The following is a 14,600-nucleotide window of genomic DNA, read 5'->3' on the forward strand; positions in this document are numbered from 1 at the left end:
TCAGCATATACAATGTCAACCATGCTAATATTTCTTTATTAATTTTTAAGAGTAATAATGTATATCTCAAATACACAATTTATAGAAGAGCTGGTAATGATTTTGTGATTGAAGACATTATCAGTTAACTTTTTTTTTTCCTTTTTTAAATTCATTTTTTTAAATGAGATAGGGTCTCATTATGTTGTCAAGGCTTGCCTTGAACATCTGGGCTCAAGTTATCTTCTTGTCTTAGCCTTTTGAGTGGCTGGGACTACAGGAGTGTGCTACCATGCTCAACTTCAGCTACTTTTTGCTGCATAATAAACCACTTCCAAACTCAGCAGCTTAAACTGGGTATGGTACACATGCCTGTAATCCCAGCAATTCCAGAGGGTGAGGCAGGAGGATGGCAGGTTCCAGACCAGCTTCAGCGATTTAGCAAGACTCTGTCTCAAAATAAAAATTTTACAAAGGGTTAAGGAAGTAGCTCAAAGGTAGAGAACACCTGAGTTCAATCCCTAGTATTGTAAAACAACCAGAACAAACAAAAACAGCAGCTTAAAACAAAACCACTGATTAGCTAGTGATTTTATGAATGGCAGTCTGAGTTAGGTTTAGGTGGCCAGTTCTACTCCTCTCAGCCAGACTTCACTCATATAACTCAGACAGCTAGTGGTCAAGGGCCTCCCTCAAAACTAGCATTGCCTGCTTGGTCAATCACATGTTCCTCATCATCCAGCAGGCTAGCTTGGTTTGGTAAAATAATATGGGGGTTGGCTGCAAGTGTCCCAAAAGAGGGCAAGCTCTAAGTCCTTGTTTCAGATTTGCTACTATCCTATCAGCCAAAGCAAATCTCGTAACAAGATCAGAGACAGTATGAGAGGAGACTATTCATAGCTATGCATCTAGGGAAGGGGACTGTTTTTTTTTTTTCTTCAACAAACATTATCAGAGATTTTATGCTTCTTTTTTATTTTTTTAAATACGACAGGGGAATACATTACAATTCTTATTACACATATAGATTTGTATAAAGTATGTTCACGCCAATTTGTGTCTTTATACATGTACTTGGGGTTTTTTTTGCATTACAATTCTTATTACAGATATATACCACAATTTTTCATATCTGTTTGTATATAAAGTAGGTTGACACCCAATTCGTGTCTTCATACATGTACTTTGGATAATGATGTCCATCACATTCCACCATCCTTGCTAATCCCCTGCCTCCTTCCTTTCCCTCCCTCCCCTCTTCTCTATCTAGAATTCATCTATTCGCTCCATATTCCCTCTCCTTACCCCACTATGAGTCAGCCTCCTTATATCGGAGAAAACACTCGGCATTTGTTTTATTGGGATTGGCTAACTTCACTTAGTGTTATCTTCTCCAACGCCATCCATTTACCTGCAAATGCCATGATTTTATTCTCTTTTATTGCTGAGTAAAATTCCATTGTATATATATGGCACATTTTTTTATCCATTCATCCACTAAAGGGCATCTAGGTTGGCTCCACAATTTAGCTATTCTGAATTGTGCTGCTATAAACACTGATGTGGCTGTGTTCCTGTAACATGCTGTTTTTAAGTCCTTTGGGTATAGTCCGAGGAAAGGGACAGCTGGGTCAAATGGTGGTTCCATTCCCAGATTTCCAAGGAATCTCCATACTGCTTTCCATACTGGCTGCAATCTTTTTTTTTTTTAAATTGTGGTGATTCATAATTATTTTCTATATTGATGAAAAATTATCCATTTTCAGTAGTCAAAAAATAAACAGAATCATGACTCAAATTTATAACTTACATAAGTGATTTCATGAACTTCTAAAACTCTAATCACATTTCTGACAGTTATGAATCATTTCCCCCTTCTAGAAAGATGAAGATGGCTCTCACCTTCTGCCCACCTGTGGCCATCTCTGGGCTTAGTTCCAACATGTTTCCGTGTATAGTTAGTTATGCATCTGAAAGTGTTCACAGTGAGACCGCACCTCCGCTGCAGCCTGCGAGGCTGAGCCACGGGGGCTGGAGTACTGTCTTGGTAGGAAGGCAGTCAGGCAGACAACTTTCTTTTTTATTTTATTGTGTTTTTGTACTGGGGACATTGCTACCATTAAGAATAATTTTTCTATGCATGTTAAGTGTATGTATGTACTTAAATATACACACTGTATGTCACAGTGCCTGGCAAATATCTACCTCTCTGCACCAAAAATTAAGACAATGGATAAGAAAGCAAAAGTCTTCCTGTGTAAAAATTTTCACACATACCAAGAATTGGTTAACAATTGCATTTTTAATTCACTTCTATTATCCTTGTAATAAGTAAAAATCCATTTCAGATTACAGAAATAGGTTAACTAAAGCCATTGGCTTCCCCATTTATTTCAAGTTTTCACGTCCATGTGGCTCTCTGGTAAGAGGCTGTTTGGGAGGACCCAATCAGATGTTTCCACATGGAAGCTGCTGCTGGGCTCTTTAGACTCCACACAGCTGCTGTTAAGAAGCTGTAGTGTTACATAAAAGCATCTGTCAGCACCATCAACTGTTTGACAACTGACAATTATTGGGTACCTCTTTAAAAGTATAAAGTGTTTTGGCAAATTTTCAAGAAAGAATTTGCCTTCAAGTTCCTTTGAGTTTCTTAAACTGACAACTGTAATAAACTCAGGAGTATATCCTGTCGAGGAGGACACAGAACCACAACCAATATTTTATTTTATGCCTGTATATTTCAGATGTGTAGCAGAAAGTAGAAGAGGAGAAGAGACGTTTGTGTGAGGGCTAAATTCAGAGTGTGACTTAAAACCTCAAGCAAGGTTCTTTCAGTAAATGTATTTTCTGATCTGTAGCTATGATCAATGTTGCCTAAATTTTCTGTTTTCCACAAAAGAATTCAGAACATCTACCCTTCCAGTCTAAAGAATCAGCTGTATAGACAGCAGTTTTGTTCACCCTTTCTCTGATGAGACATACAGAGGCTAAATTACAAATTGCCACAATATGATTAGAGTTTAAAACTAACTCAGGTACATTATAAAGTGTTTTAGATAAAATTTTCTACTATTCAGAGCTTGACTCTGGTTTTAAACTCTGAGTATATCATTTGGTCATTATGACTGTCAGTAGAGATAGGAAATTAATGGTCCGTGGAACTAAATTAAATGGGGCTCTGAATTACCACATAAGCTAAATGACCTTATAGTTCACATTTGCAAAGGCACCTATGTTATAAATTGGCTGCACATATTCTTTTTCAAAGGTTTTAGAAGAAAGTGAAAGTATGGCAGTAATCTCGCTCTGTAAATCCTCAGAGCTATCAATAGGAGTCAGGAGACTAGGGCAGGAAGAAATGATCAACCCTGATTCTCAGGGATGTTTCAAATGTAGAGTTGAAGTGTTAAAATGCAGAAAGTTTCTTTCAAGTTTCTATAAATCCATTATCTTTACTGAATCACTGGTGGCCTCCTGCACCTAAACTCCAAGTCATGCAGACCCCTCCATCCTCCTTCCACCCGTCCTTTCTGTGCTATGACCCTGTTCAACACTTCCTCACCCTCTGGCCACTCTGACTTCTTTCTCTTCTTACTATCTATTCCATTGGCTTCTTTTTGCTTAGTCTAGTCCTTAAAATGCTTGGCTTTCCCAAGGTATGTGTGTATTTACAGGTACAAATACAAATATACATATATACACATCCATACACTAAATTACTTAGGAATTGTGGTCAGTAAGTTTTAAAGCTATGAGTCAATTCAAATCTCCCCTCACAATTCAATACTCTATTTCCTATTCTTCCAAGTACTGGGGATTGAACCCAGTGCCTCACACACTATAGGCAAGTGCTCTGTCACTGAGCTACACCCTTATTCATTCATTCATTTATTTTGAGACAGGGTCTCACTTTGTTGCCCAGGTTGGTCTCAAACTTGTGATCCTCCTGCTTAAGCCTCCCAAGTAGGTGGGGTTTAGGTATCACCACCTCCAGCTGTTCTCTCTTTTCTACCAGATGAAACAACCAACTAGAGTTTCTGTATTAGTGGTTCTTTTCTGAGACATAGTTCTGCTCCCCAGGTTTCAGGATGCTGCTGACTTTCAACAAGCTACAGTCAAAGGCCAAGCAATAAGCTAACTTCTCAAAATCAAGGAGCACAGTGCCCACCCCTACAGTGCTAAACTCCAAGGAGTTGTTTACAGGGCGCACTACACAATAGGGATATCTTTGTTCCAATCTGTGCTTATATTTGAGACTGACAAAGCCCAAGTGAGTATTTCCTTGTTTAGCATCTCCATTTTTTTTTTTTTTTTTTTTTTACCTCCTTGCTAAGCTTAGCTTTAAAAATTAGGTATAGAGGGCTGAGGTTGTGGCTCAGTAGTAGAGCACTCACCTTGCACGTGCAAGGTCCTGGGTTGATTCCTCAACACCACATATAAATAAATAAATAAAGTTATTGTGTAAGATTACAAAAAATAAATAAATATTAAAAAATCAAGTATACAAGTGGATTTATAAGCTTGAAAATGCCAAGGGGATCACAGACCCAGGCTAAAAAGGTTGAATGTTTCTTGCAGGGCGGAATATCTTAACAATGCCACCATAACAATTTCTGTGTTCATTTAAGAGCAAGAAAAGTTGTTGTTGTTGTTGTTGTTGTTATTGGTACTGGAGATTAAATCCAGAGCACTTAACTACTGAGCTATATCCCCAGCCCTTTTTTATATTTTATTTAGAGACAGGGTCTCACTGGGATGCTAAGAACCTCAGTAAATTGCTGAGGCTGACTTTGAACTTGTGATTCTCCTGCCTCAGCCTCCCAAGCTGCTGGGATTACAGGTATGTGCCACTACACCCAGGAAGCAGAGCTTTTTCAAATGAGATGAAAGGCCCACAAATGTTGGATTCATTTAAAGGCAGGCACCCTATTTATCTTTGCATCCTGGCCTATGCCTAGCCCAGAATCTAGAATTGTACTGGCACATGAACGGCACTTAATGCACTGTTCATTCCTAATGATGGCTTATGAAGATGAATAGCTTTGTATAACTGCTCCCAAACTGAATTTAGATATGCCAAGAAAAATGGGGCTATGGAGTGGCATCTCCTCCTCCTGTGAGCCAGTTTCAAGGAAGGCATTACATTTAAACACACAGCTACTAATAGCTGTATTTTCAAATGGTATCTTGCTCATAGAACAACAGATTGAGAATCCCTCCAGGTCCTCGGTACTAGGGATTGAACTCAGGGCTTCACACATGCTAGGCAAGTGCTCTTCACTGAATTATATCTCCAGCTCTTTAGTCTTTATTTTGAGACTGGTTCTCATTAAATTTCCAAGACCTACCTCAAACTTGGAATCCTCCTGTCTCAGCCTCAAGCAGCTGGGAATATAGGCGTGTGCCACCATTCCTGGCTAAGTTGCTACTTGTAAATTCCATGCTCCTTCTTGGGGTTTTAGGGCTCACTTGTCCTGGCAAATTTTCATCACACTTCTGTATGTGTGGTGAGACTGAAAGGAGCATCAGGAATGGGGATTCCTCTGAGAATCAAGAAAAGTGTGAGAAGTCAGGAAGCCATCAAGCATTTACTTGTGTTTGGGAGTCTTGCTCCTATTTTGCAGAAAAACTAATATTTAAGGCAGCACTTCCAAAATTATAATGCCTCATATTAATATAGGGTTTTACTTTATCTGTCAAAAGATTTGACTTTCTCGTCTGTAAAAATTAAGATAATAAACACTCATGAAGTTGTTCAGAGGACATAATGAATTCTTCAGCATTCCTTACATATATTTTTTATTTTCTCTCTTAATATTCTTCCTTAAGAACCTTAAACACTAATCACAGGGTTGTAGCTCAGTGGTAGAGTACATACCTCAAACATGGAAGGCACTGGGTTTGATCCTCAGCACCACATAAAAAATAAATAAAATAAAATAAAGGTATTGTGTCCATATGCAACATAAAAAATATTTTTTAAAAAAACTAACCACAAATACCAATCTCTGATCCAGCTTCCATCAGCAACATAAAAGAAAGCCTAGCTTGTTTCTAGTCAAATCTAACAATTGAGATCTTAGAGGAATCAACTTATAAGATCACATTATAGGGCTGGGGTTGTGACTCAGTGGTAGAGCACTCACCTTGCACGTGCAGGCACTGGGTTCAATCCTCAGCACCACATAAAAATAAACAAATAAAATAAAGTTACTGTGTCCATCCATAACTTAAAAAAAATTTTTTAAAAAAGGATCACATTATATTGGCCTTTGAGAGCTTGTTTGGAGGTTCTAGCAGGGGAGCGCAGCTACTCGTATACCCTTGACCGAAGACTGGTCCTCCTCTATCAGGGAAGGTGGTCCTCTTTGACCCAGCGAGCAGCTTTGGGAGGGACGCACATGGAGCGGTGAGGGAGGAAGGGGACACCCGCCTAGCCAGCCAGATCAGCCGAATCAACCCTGGCGATCAATGGGGTGACAGATGTCGCAGCCAGGTTAAAAAACAAATGCCAAATGACTTCTTTGATATAAGGGGAGTAACTAAGGACAGAGTAGGGACGAAGAGCAGGAGAAGAAGATCAACATTAATAGGGATGAGAGGGGGGAGGGAAAGGGCGAGAGAAGGGAAACTGCAGGGAAAGGGATGGTGATCCTCAGGGTTATACAAAATTACATACAAGAGGAAGTGAGGGGTAAGGAAAGAATAATACAAGTGGAAGAAGTGTTTTACAGTAGAGGGGGTTGAGAGAGAAGAGGGGAGGGGAGGGGAGGGGAGGGGGGATAGTAGAGAATAGGATAGAGAGCAGAATTCATCAGACACTAGAATGGCAATATGTAAATCAATGGAAATGTAATTGATGTAACTGATGTGATTCAGCAATCTGTATACGGGGTAAAAATGGGAGTTCATAACCCTTTTGAATCAAACTGTGAAATATATCAAGTTAGATGTAATGTTTTGAATGACCAACAATAAAAAAATAAAGAAATAAAAAAACAAAAATAAATATATATTGGCCTTTGATAGCAAACAATATTAACAACAAAAAATTAATTAGAATCTGTTTTATTGTTCAATATTTTAGTACAGTATTTAAAAAGCTAATTTTCTGAACTCTGGAGAAATGATGACAGAATAGTTCTGAATCAACTCAGATCTCTTCCCAAAGCTGACAGCACAACTAGATAACAGACAACATTCTCAGCAGAACTAAGTGTTATGGGCCAAACTGCTTATCCCCCAAATTCGCACACTGAGGTTCTGATCCCTGTACCTCAGAATATGACCACACTTGGAGACGGGTCTTTTAAGAGATTAAGTTAAAATGAGGCCTTCAGAGTAGGCTCTGATACTGTACAACTTGTATTCTCATAAGAAGAGATTAGAACTCACAGAGAAATGCCAGTGGCCCATGTACACATGATGACTGATGGTTCAGTGAGAGGCCTCAGAAGAAATCAAACCTGCCAACATCTGGCTCTTGGACTTCCAACCTCCAGAATTGTGAGAAAATGAATTTCTGTTGTTTAAGTGACCCAATCTCAGTGCTTTGTGATGACAGCTGCAGCAAATGAACATAATAAGTCTAAGGTATCTGTCAAATCCCCAAATCCAGGCAGGTGGGGACAAATTACCAACAGCCAAGATAGACTGGCACACCGTCAAGCATCTACACACAAGAGGAAGCAGAGGATGCAAACAGAGACATGTGATGGACCAGGGAAGACGAGAACCCAAAATGGCCAACATGCACTCATCAGAAAGCAGCGTGGGCCACGCTGAGAGCAGAAGCTCACGCTGGGAGGAAGGACCCCTGAGCCGTGAGCTCTGCATGGCCACTAAGCATCAGAAATGTGGCTGAGTTGATCTAAAATGAATCTAAGTGAAAACAGGCACTTACTTCAAACACTTTGTATGAAAAGAAAAAGTAAAATGTCTCTAACAATTTTTCTATATTGATTATGTGTTGAAATAAAATATTTTGCCATTCTTTTCCAAATAAAATATCACTACTTTTTTTTTAAAGAGAGAGAGAGAGGGCTGGGATGTGGCTCAAGCGGTAGCGCGCTCGCCTAGCATGCGTGCGGCCCGGGTTCGATCCTCAGCAGCACCACATACCAACAAAGATGTTGTGTCCGCCGAGAACTAAGAAAAAATAAATAAATGTTAAAATTCTCTCTCTCTCTCTGTCCCACTCTCTCTTTAAAAAAAAAAAAAAGAGAGAGAGAGAATTTTAACATTTATTTATTTATTTTTTAGTTTTTGGCAGACACAACATCTTTGTTTGTATGTGGTGCTGAGGAGAACCTGGGCCGCAGGCATGCCAGGCGAGCGCGCTACCGTTTGAGCTACATCCCCAGCCCATTATTACATTTTTGGGGGAATTTGACAGATACCAGTTGAAATTGTACACAAGACCTTTATTTTATTTATTAATTTTCATGTGATGCTGAGGATCAAACCCAGGGCCTTGCATGTGCTAGGTGAGCGCTCTACCACTGGCCACAACCCCTATATTACTAAATTTAACTTGTTTCTTTTAATCTTTTTGTGGTACTGGGGATTGAACCCAGATCCTCACGAATCCCAGCCAAGCACTCTACCACTGAGCCACATCCCTAGTCCATGTTTGTTTTACATTTTTTTTTAACATGGCTAGAAAATCTGACATTGCCTGAATGGCTTACATTAAATTCCCATAGACCATGTACCTAATGCACTCTGACGGTTGTTCACCTCAAATGCAAGTCTAATTTTTTGAGTGGTAAGCCATATAAAATGAAAGCATACATCCCAAGCTCATTTAGATAGTTTAGCATATTGTCACAGAAATAGCATTAGCAGAGTTGCAGAACTTGCCTCTGGGAGGATGTTAATTTTCTCAAGATGTAAGAGATGAAAGAGGGAGGAAAAAAGAATAAAGAAGAAAATGGCAGAGGAGGAGGAAAAGGGAACAACAGAACGAACTTCTAACTGCTCAGTTATCCTCTTATTTAGGAAAAGGGCATCCTAAAAATAGGCTTCCAAAGAAGTGGTATGATGATTTCTTCCTTAATTTAAATATTAGAAGCATACTTAATAAAAAATAATTTCTGTGATTATTTTTATCTAAGACCATTACACTTTACAATTCTCACTTGCAGGGAATATACATATATGAACAAAAACTTGGGAGTCCTTTGCTTTTGTAAAGCACAATAAGTTACAGATACCACTGGAAGACACATCTGCAGTTCTCAAACACAGGTCTCTCGATGCTCCCTTATGCAATCCCATCAAGTATTCTGTTCTGCTTTGACAGTCTTAATCACCATGGCAACCAGAACCCTGGAAACACTTGGGCTTTTGATCATTTTCTGACAGTATTCAAATCTTTTTCTAACATTTTTCTCACTTCATCACTACTATAACTACATGCAAACACTATTAAAAGCAAAACACCATTCATTTTAGACATTTCTTTCTCTCTGGACTATGTTTTCTTACACAGAATATGGAAAGAGGAGCTAATTTATTATGCACATATTATAAAAAGGTATTTTTGATCAAGAAAAATACTCCATTAAGATAGTCATAGCTGAGAAAATGAAAGGCAATGACAACTCAGATGAACAGCTCATATAAAGTGGAAAGGCACATTTTCAAAGGTAAAAAAAAATTATTGTATCTCAAACAAGACATTCTACAGAAAATACGAAGCTGTGTATGCAATAAAACACACTTTTTAGCTCAGTTCATATAGTTATAAACTGCAAGTGAGAGGGATCTGAGGTGGTTTCTGAGTCTGGCTGCATATTTTATCTCTTTATCTAAATGCAAGTCACGTAGGTATGCTCAGTTAAAAACAAACACTTATATGCACTTTCCTGCAAACATATTATATCCCAGTAATAACTTTAGCTGGTGATGTAGCTTAGTGGTAGAGTATTTGCATAAGGCCCTGAGTTCAAACCCCAGAACCACACCTCTCCCCCCCAAAAAAAGTTTAATGCCTACTTCATGAACTAAAGAAAAGAAAAATAACACAAAGGAAAGTAAGCAAAAAGATAAGCACTAGCAGTGAAAGAAATGTCCAGGAAAGGGCCTAACATTATAAGCTGACATTATTCCACCAAGATTCCATTTCACCTCTTTTCCCCAGGCTGAGGACTGGTCCCAATAACCACCAACATGGTCCACATTCTCTATAAGCACTGAGATCCTATTTCCTATTCAGGCCAACACAGATAGAGAAAGAAGGAGACAACCAAAAAATCCTTCCTGTAATTATTCTAGAGGGAGTCTTGTCTATTGCAAAAGAAATGAAGCTTAAAAGTAGAGGTGTTTACTTCACATAACTCAAAGATCTTGGAGAGCCAACAGAGTGAATAGTTTGAAAACACCAGAGATGCCTCCAACCAGCCACCAAATGGAAATCTAAGGAAGATTCACCAAACAGATAAAGACAGCTTCTTCCAAGCACTTTCCAACCAAAGCCTAACACTGAACAAAGAACACTTATATTTATATAAACACAGAAAACAGGCACATTCACACACAGTGGAAACTGGGAGAAAACCAGCCTCTCAGGAGAAAGAGTCCAAGCTGGGCACTAAGGACAAATAGTCCTACTAAGTTTTTCTCGTATGTAGAAAACTAAATTAATACAGGATTTTGGTAAATCAAGATTATATAATATATATCATTTTTGCAATTGGCTTTTTTTCCCATTTAATCATGCCACGTGGGCAACTGTTCATTTATATCTCTGCCAAAATTCTGGAATAATTCCATATTAAAAGATAGTTGGAGACATTTAGATATGGTATAATATAAAACTATTTAAAAAGAAATTGTCTAGAATGAATCGGACATAACTTTCCTACAATCATATATGAATACATAACCAGTGTAATTGCACATCATGTACAACCACAAGAACGGGAAATCATACTCTATGTATGTATAATATGTCAAAATATACTCTATGGTCAGGTATATCTAAAGAGAAAAAAATTTAAAAAGTATTGTTTCCTAAAAAAAAAAAAAAAAAAAAAAGAACAACTGTCTGATGTTCTCTAAAAGTGAAAAGAATAAGGAAGAGTCAAAGAGCTAAGCTCTCAGTAAATGCAGGCCTATGGGGCCCAATGGGGAAGTCATGAGCCAATCCTGCTCAAAGCCCAAAGCGCTCAGGAAAAGATGTATATTTTACTCCCCACAGACCTATATTTTTGTAGAGATAATTAAGGCTCATTTATATTGAAGAAGGTCATTCATATAAAACACTGAAACTTAATCCCTGGTAGATTTTCTTACCTACTATTCCAGGTAAAAGAACACAATTTATCATTATCAGTATTGTCAAAATTTATTTTATTTTATTTTATTTTTTTAGCTGTAGATGGACACAACACAATGCCTCTATTTTTATGGGTGCTGAGGATTGAACCCAGGTCTGGCCCGTGCTAGGCAAGTGCTCTACCGCTAAGCCACAATCCCAGCCCCTATTGTCAAATTTTAAACAAAACTTTGGGAAGATACTGCTCTGTGTCTGGGAGGCAAGCAATATATCAGAAAGGCACTGGTTTCCAGGTGGTTATTTGTGACATCTGCAAGTTATACATATATATTGATAGACTTTCTAACTTTTTAACTGAGAAATTAAATTTCAAATTTAATGGTTTTTATTGACTTGTTTCAGAGAACAATAATCAAAATAATTAATTCCTAACCAGATTAGTTTTAAGTGCTCAAGGATTAAATTGTAATCAGTATTCAATCACATTATTATACATTTCTCCACAATGAATAAGCAATCCTGAAGGTTAGCTTCTGTTATTTCTAGGTGTACATTTTTTTTTTTTTAAAGAGAGAGTGAGAGAGAGGGGGGGACAGAGAGAGAGAGAGAGAAAATTTTTAACATTTATTTATTTTTTCTTAGTTCCTGGCGGACACAACATCTTCGTTTGTATGTGGTGCTGAGGATCGAACCTGGGCCGCAAGCACACCAGGCGAGCGCGCTACCGCTTGAGCCACATCTCCAGCACATCTAGGTGTACATTTTATTCTACAATTACTTTAAAAATAAATAAAATCTGTCTTATAGTTAAAATGGCACTTAAAGAAAAGATAAAAAAAAAAGAGCCCATTTGCGCTGTGAAAATATATTTACAAAACTAAGAGAACATTTCAAAAAGGTGAAATATAAGTCAGTTTTAATTAACAGGTCGTTTTGGTATTGTTCATTGTGGTCATGTGGCCAAAAGATAAAGATGTGCCTGAAACTGATTTAGAAATTGTGAATTGCTATGTGCAAATGTGTCTGTCATTGTTACTGCTGATCACCATGCACCAACAGGAGAGCACCTAGACTACACCTAGACCTAAGCATAAGAGCTATAACTACACCTAGGCATGGTAGCACAAACTTGTAATCCCATTGATGTAGGAGGCTGATACAGGGGTGGCACCAGTTGGAGACCAGCCTCAGCAACTTAGTGAGGCCCTAAGCAATTTAGCAAGACCCTGTCTTGAAACAAAAATTAAAAGGGCTGGGGATGTGGCTCAGTGGTTACATGCCCCTGGGTTCATCCCTAGTGTCAAAAAATGAAAAACAAAAAGAAGAAAAAGAAGAGGAATACAAATAGCTAACAAGCACATGAAAAGACTACTCGCCATCTTAGCTATTCAGGAAAGGCAAATTAAAGCCACAAAGACACCACTATAACTCAGTAAGATGTGTTGATTAAATAATGAGTTGGTGGGGATCAAGAAACACTGCTCACTCTCATACATTGCTGGTGGTGTAGCCACTTTGGAAAACAGTTCAGCAGTTCCGCAAAAGGTCAGAGGTACCATAAGACCCAGCAATTCTACTCCCTGGGATATAGCAGAAAGAACTGAAAACCTGTATCCATGTGAAAACCTGGGCACAGATGTTCACAGCACTATTATTCATAATAGCCAACAAATATGAAATGACTCAAATGTCTACCAAAGAGACTGGAAAACAAAATGTGGTAGACACTTACCGTGGAATATCAAACAGTAATTAAAGGAATGAATTACCAATACACACTACAACATAGACAGACCTGAAAAACATTATTTAAAATGAAAGAAGCTAATAATAAAAGACCACATGTTATATAATTCCACTTACACGAAATGTCCAAAACAAGTAAATCCGTAGAGATAGATTGATTAGTGGTTGTCAGGGTTAAAGTTTGGGGGAATGGAGATCACTGCTGACAAGTATTGAATTTCTTCTAGAGATGAATAAAATGTTTTAAAAATAAGATTGTGGGGATAGCTGCATAATTCTGTGAATATACTAAATTGTTTAATAGTAAACTTTGGGTGAATTTTACTCTGTGTAAATAAAGCTCCATAAGCTGGAGAAGACGAAGAGGATAAGGAAGGGTGAGAGCTATTGTGGCTGTGTTCATGCTTTAAGAGTTTGAGAGCCAGTGGTGCTGGTGGTACACCACACCCGCAATCCCAGCCACTTGGAAGGCTGTGGCTCACAAGTCCAAATCCAGCCTGGACAATTCAGTGAAACCCTACCTCAAATTTTTAAAAAATACAAAGGACTGGGGATGTAGCTCAGGGATAAAGTGCCTCTAGGTCCAATCTCCAGTAATATAAACACACACACACACACACACACAAAAAAAAAAAAAAAAAAAAGAGTTTGAGAGGCAAGGTGCCAAAAGTTACACAAGGGATTTCATGCAAGTTTTTAAATGGATTCCTATCCTTTAAATCTTTAAAATTCTTTAACTTTTTATTTGCCTTAATTTCTACAGGTACACAGAGTTATATAGGAAATACGCTCAATAAATAGGCAAAATCAGGCTGGTAGTGAGCAAATGGTGCCTTGGGCTTTGTTTTTTTGTAATTTCCTCATAGAGTATCTCAGAGACAAGATAGTTTTATCTCTGATTTTTTCTGTACCAAATAGAGAATGTGGTACACACTTGGTACCAGCTCAATGTTGAATAAATAAATATCCCTGTATAATAATGCAGAACAAAGAAAACGAATCAAAGTAGGCAAACATAAAATGTTCAAAACATTTAGAAAAACAAGAGAAGAAACTAGGCCTACCAAGTTGAATTAAAATGGTGAAAAATAATATTCCTTAAAAAATAAATACACCTGTAAAGCAAAAGAAAAGGTTAATCACAGTAGCAAACTGTAGAAGATAAGAACACTATCTTAGGACTCCTTCCTTTAGCCAAAATTAACAAAGTACCTATGGCATGCAAGACACTGGCTAATGTGCTAGAGAGAGAGAGTGACAAACACTTCGTAGACATAAATAGCAAATTTAACAATTTTAAGTAGTGATGAGCATTATGAAAACAATTAAATGTATACAGGGAAAAGAAAATGCCTGAAAGGTGGCTGTAAAGAGGGTGGCCACAGAAAAGCCATCTGACAATCGCGTGCATAAACACTGCAGGTACGTTTCTAAACCTAGGGGTACATAATATAATTATAAAATTTAGGAGAAAAAGATTGCATTTTCACCCAAAAATAAACTATAAATTAAAATAATTCACTGTGTTTTTTTTAATTTTTATTGTTGGTTGTTCAAAATATTACATAGTTCTTGACATATCATATTTTACACT

At 37.8% G+C, this 14,600-nt stretch overlaps 1 protein-coding gene across 6 annotated transcripts in view; it reads right to left on the bottom strand.

Annotated features, from left to right (window-relative positions):
• Positions 1–14,600, bottom strand: part of Scai (suppressor of cancer cell invasion) — a 147,382-nt gene that overhangs the window by 67,448 nt on the left and 65,334 nt on the right. The window lies entirely within an intron of this gene.

The sequence above is a fragment of the Ictidomys tridecemlineatus genome, chromosome 4, assembly GCF_052094955.1.
Source record: "Ictidomys tridecemlineatus isolate mIctTri1 chromosome 4, mIctTri1.hap1, whole genome shotgun sequence".
NCBI classification, from domain to species: domain Eukaryota; kingdom Metazoa; phylum Chordata; class Mammalia; order Rodentia; family Sciuridae; genus Ictidomys; species Ictidomys tridecemlineatus.